Source organism: Corvus hawaiiensis, chromosome 5 (genome assembly GCF_020740725.1).
Source record: "Corvus hawaiiensis isolate bCorHaw1 chromosome 5, bCorHaw1.pri.cur, whole genome shotgun sequence".
NCBI lineage: Eukaryota > Metazoa > Chordata > Aves > Passeriformes > Corvidae > Corvus > Corvus hawaiiensis.
In genome coordinates, this window is record NC_063217.1 from 39646742 (window position 1) to 39652741 (window position 6000).

The following is a 6000-nucleotide window of genomic DNA, read 5'->3' on the forward strand; positions in this document are numbered from 1 at the left end:
CTGTCTTCCTGTTCATAATGAACTGGACAGATCAAAGCCTATTTTTCTGTTTCACCTCTATTTAATCTTTGCAATTCTCTCCCAGTTACCGGGTGATATTTTTTTTGTTGTTCTGGGTGCTTGGTTGCTTTCCTTCCTCTTTGTCCTGCTAACACTTTTCCTGTTTCTATTTGTACTTACTTTTCTCCTCCTTCAGTTTGTTATTTTTTGGACAGTCTTAGTTCTTTTCTGTTGAAGCAAGAAGGGGTTGGTTCCTCTTCTTCAGGTCCCTACAACCAATGGAATTTCTTACCTGTGCTAATGGTTCTTCCTCAAACTTCCCCTGTCCTGCTCATTGATATGCTTAGGCTTAGACATTGCAACTGACCATTTACATGTTATTCTAATGGAAACCTTGAGTAAAAATAATGAAACATAATAAATTTTTATTAGCGATCCATCTAAAATTATTTATTTAAAATGAGAAGTAGTATTATTAAATATGTCATTATTCTATTTGTGTTCCCTGAAAATTAGCTTCCAGTAGATCAGTTACATATAAGTTAAAAACAAAATTCACATTATTGGTATAATAATCTTCAAGTATTACTGTGGAGCCTAATCAAATAATTGAAATGTTTGTCCAGTATTACTGTAGCTGCAAGCAATAAAACATGGAACTTTGTGCTGCTGAGCATGTGGTTCCTGTGGTGGAAAGAAAATCTGAATATAACTGGAGCTGGTGTAATTTCTGTGCTGCTGAGCATGTGGTTCCTGTGGTGGAAAGAAAATCTGAATATAACTGGAGCTGGTGTAATTTCTAGCTCTCACCAGAGTACAGAATGCATGAGCACAGTACAAAGGTCAAGAAGAAGTGGTGGAAAGGTAATCTCTAGCTCTAGTGTAGTTGCAACAGCCTTGGGCATTTGAAAAATATCTGTGGGATTTTGTGTAGAATGTGTGGAGCATGTGTAGAATCTTACTCACCATGATTAAATGCAGTATTTGATGGCAAATACCTTAACGCAATGAATCACTGTAGGACCTGTGACTCAGATTTTAACTTTTGCAATTCCCAAGTCTTTATTTATATTACTAAAAGAACTTGGGCACTTATCTACCTATCAATTCCACTTAGGGCTGCAAGGGCCGAGTTCTGCCTTCTTCCTGAGAAGAGCTCTGAGCACGATATGTGTACACAGGAGGCAATTTGAGATACTGGGAGGGCTGTGGTGCCAGTACTCTGTGCCTTGGGAAGGCGACTGCCAGGTCCCATTTGGGATATAGCCATGACAGAAGGCTGACCACATGAGATGATACAGACTATTGAAGAAGAAAAGGGTTTGAATGAGACAGTGGGTAATGAGAGGTAGTAGTGGGTGTAGCTTTATAGAAACAGCAGAAGCACAATGACTTAATGAGTGTAAAATTGTGGTTTCACCGTTGTGTCAATGTAATTTAGAATTGCAGTTTCTGGTGGTTCATCAGTGGAAGAGACTGAAAAAAACTTGGGTGTACAGATTGCTTCTCAGTCCTGAGTGTCACTGAATTGGATACTGGGGAATTATGCTAAGCTTGCACTGATTTTTTTTTTACTTTCTAGAATTGCTCTTTCTTAGAGTTTTAGACTGTAAAGTATGCCTAAGCTTCAGTGAAGTAGTAGTTGCTTAGTAGTCCACTTTGGCAACAGCTAACACAATAGTTTTCAAAATAACTGCTTAGTGGTCACCCAAGACTAAACACTGAAACCTGTGGCAAAGCTCTAGTTCTCCAGATTACCAACTCCACTACTACCAGAGGTGCCTTCATTTTAAAGTATCAGTGAATAGATTAAAGGTAGAGAAGATACAGTATACCTTCCTTTAATTTCTCAAAGTACTTACTGTTTCCCACAAAAAACGGCAGGGTTTTTCCACAATACAAAGCATAAAGCCCCACAGCACACATTTCATGACATCCTTTCGTGCCATCTCAAGCCATGAGGTGGGTGCAAGTCTCCTTAGCTGGAGGGCAGAAGCAACACCATCACTGTCACCATTCACAGTTTTGGTGCCCCAAAGAGAGATGCTGAAAGCAGAGGTCCAGTCGATCTTTCTCTTTCCTCTTTCTTTTTTTCTTCTTCCCAACCTGCCATGCAAATACAGAGACAAAGCCAACAACTATGTTCAGGTCTTCTTTGAATCTCAGGTGATGTGCTACAGGGATAATTTAGTTGGAAGGAGTTAGGGATTGCACCAGCAGCTTTATAGGGAACATTTATTCTCTGGAGCATGTGTGCTCGCCAGCACCCCTGGACATGCTGGTCCCCTGATTATCCATGCTGGGTGAGTACCCATTTAAACTAGATGTAACAGGTCAAGAGCAAAATGCTGCATTTTTGTTCCCTTCTGAAGCTGGGGTGTGATAAGATTGCTTGTCTCTACCTGGGAGCCGGGTATGGACAGGATTTTTCACTGTAATAAAATTTCCCAATTATTTGCCTAAAAAAAAAGAAAAGAGAAAAGGAGGCAGCCAAGCTTAATTAAGTGTCAGTATGCAACTTCAATGGCAATGAGTAAATGCTGGTAGAATAACAATCTGGTGTTGCTGTTGTCTTCCTACAGACATTTCATTTTCTGATGGTGCACCTTTCTGGGAAGCAGGTTGTCTATGCCAAACCATTCTGCTTTGTCTAATTTATTATTCCTTTATTTGGAAGTTGCCTTTTTTTTTTTTTTTTTTTTTTGTGCTAAGACTGTTTCTATCTAATCCTGTTTTGCTTGTTTATCTCTCAACTTTTATATTTCCCAAGGTTACAGTAAAACTGAGCACAAAATTAATCAGTCAAAAGAACAGACATTCAACTGGGTAAATTAAAGGCAAGGTCTTTCCACAACCAGTTACTTACAGGTTGTATCTCATCTTAACGCTCAATGATTATGTTTCACATTTTATCATAAGCTGTCCACAGAAAACTAGGATTATTTTTTTCTTTCCCAAATGAAGGAAATAGCTAAGCAATTTAAAGAGAAGTTTAGTAAACAGAGTTGTACTTTGAGGCACAAAGAGCCCTTACAAGGAGCCATCCAGCATTGTGTTTGCTGCTTTCACCCTTAAAATGTATGCAAATGCTTTAACTTTTTTTCCTATTAGTTCTTCTCTTAGCAGTTTCCCTCTAATAATTTCGCTTAAAAACTCAAAAGGTAATAGAAATCAACATTTATAAGAAAAAAATTAAGCTTTAAATATATTCACCATAAAAATGAAATATTTGTATGAACTAGAGACAGATTTCTGCTGACATACACAAACTGGCTGTAGTCCAGCACTGTATGAGCTATTTCTTTAGTGACTTTTTTTAGTGAAGGTTAGGCTGTTCATAGGGTGGTTGGGCAGGAGAGTTAGGATTTTTTTTTGTGGAGAGAATTAATTTATAACTGAGACAAATGTAAAATTATAGAATATGCAGAATATATCTATGATGTATTCAGGAAGTTACATGGTGAGGTAGTGGAAATAAGGGTGAGTGGAAATGGGTCCTCCTAGGAGTTTTTTCTTATGCTTAAGTAGAATTGTTCTGAATACTGCTTATAACAGTCTCCTAGATGTTTTTCATAGTGCTAAAAAATTCCTTGCTTTAATAAATTAAATATACAAAATTAACTTTTGCTAGAGAGCCATAGCAGAAGAAAAAGGCATTCCTTTGAGAAAAGATACACAGAAAGGAAAAAATAATAGGGAAGTTCAATAAACTGCATAATTATCCCAGCAGTAAGGTTCCTGAAACTGCTGCCTAAAATATTACTACAAAATGAAAGGGAAACAGACACCAAATTTCTTCAATATTAATTTGTGTAGATGGCAGCAGTGTTTCATAACATTATTGATACAATGGTGTTCCAGTTTAGATTTAATATGGTTTTATGAAAATACAAGGATGAAATTTTTGTTCTGATTAACAGAGTATTTTATTACTAGCTTTATCAATTTCATGGCATATAAATTGTACATGTAACTTACCCAATAACAGTTTCAAAAATAGATAAGTATACATTTATAATTTACTGAAAGCACTTGGGGGATTTGATGTTTTTATGAAGAACATTTAAGAATTACTTTATGTATGCAATGAAATGCTCACTGTGCTCCCACAGATAGCATATTACTTTTTAAATGAAATGTATACAAATAAAATATGATTATTGAGAATTTAGGCAATTTGTTAAGCCCAACTATGTTTGGAAGATGTTGCTGTAACTTTCTACATTAATCCTGATTTAAATGTTAAATCTTGTCATGTGTTGGGAATTATGGCAAAATCAGCATATGCAATCAATTGGTGATTATAGACCACTGATTTACAGGGACACTTGCAGAAGTCAGAATGAATGTATGACTTCATGTATGCTGTCAAATTAAAGCACTGTTTCCATTATGCGAGCACTTGATCTTGAAGATGATGGAACATTTCTCTACTGCATGTTTGTACTGACAATGGATACTGCTCATGTCCCATGCAAGCTCTCAGAAAGAAGCAAAGTGGCTGTGGGTGTGTATGTGGGGCGATTATGATTTAGCTGGAGAGAGTAGCTTGTTTGTGAGCTTTTGTTTCTTGCGAGGCACTCTCCTGTTGTAATGACATGCTTAAATCCATTAGCATGTCTCTCACCATAAAGACTGAGAAATACAATTAGCAAGTTGTTTACAGCAGAACTGCAACTGCTGTGACTAAAGTGTTATTGATAGAGCGAATGAACTTCTGAGAATTGTCTCCCAAGGATTAGTTTAATAAAGATTTGATATGATGCTATAACTTAGCCTTGATTAGTTCAATGTAAGGCTTGATATTATTTTTTCACTATCTAATTGCTTCACATAAAAATGACATGGTATTTTGCCTACATTATTCCAGATAGTTTAGCCTGTTCTTACCACTTTTAATCCTAGCTGTTCTATTAGCCTTGGAGACTGGAAGCTGCTTGATGCTAAGCACTGTTGAAGTTTCATTTATTTGGATGCCTGAAACGGAAGGAAGGAATGATAATAACTTCCATACTTAAGCTAGAACAATTTTCTGCTAGGAAGTGAAGTCAAAAGGATGTAAGTGAAATGTAGTGCATACAGCAGGAGAAAGAGTAAAATTAATGCTGTCTGTTTAACACCCTAGTGCCAGTCATCTGTTTTTAAATTCTTTGCCAATGCTGATCATCACAACTCATGCATAAACAGAAGCTGATTTTATCTGGCTCGTGCATTTTGTGAGTGTGTTCTCCTTGTTGCCCTAGTGACTGGGGTAGGGTTGGCACTAGCATATGCACTTTCATCTGAAAAAAATAATTATTTATGTCTACTGTGCCTAAGGAAGAAAGCTTAGAGACATAGCCAGTAACTTTTCAAAGTTGGCCATGAAAAGAAAGAATCATCTTAAACCGCTCCCCAGGGTTGAGAACATGGCTCTTTTCTGTGATAGTTTGAAGCTGAGATTTCTATAGTTTGGCCATAATTTTCAAAGTTGTGAGAAAGAGAAAAAAAAGACCCCAAGGGGACTTTGGGATGCCTGGTTTGTGTTCTTAGATATGCAACTAATGGACTGAGGCTCCATAGGAAAGTTAAATGCCACATCTGTATCTCCATCTTCCCTCCATAAGTGGGTATAACATTACCTTTTATAAAATTACTTAGATGCTGTTCATGAAGAGCATTAAGAACTGATACACGTATCTTTATCTTGTATGCGGTATATTATTCTGTGAGTATAAATAACTTAAAAAGTGGGAGGCAGGAAACACTACTTTAGGCTGAAAACATTATGAGCTTGATTTCCAGTATCTCCATGGAAAAGAAGGTATGAGTACCCTTTCTTTTATTGTTCAGAGGCAATCGGAGGCTTTGCTTATGATCAGTTTAATCTCTGTGTTGAAAGACCACATTAATTTTTGCATACTTTCAAAGGCAAAGGCCTCCAGACTGCAGAATTTATGTACCCCCAAACACAATTTTCATTTTCCTCTGTATGTAGAATCTTATATTTAAGCCTGAGGA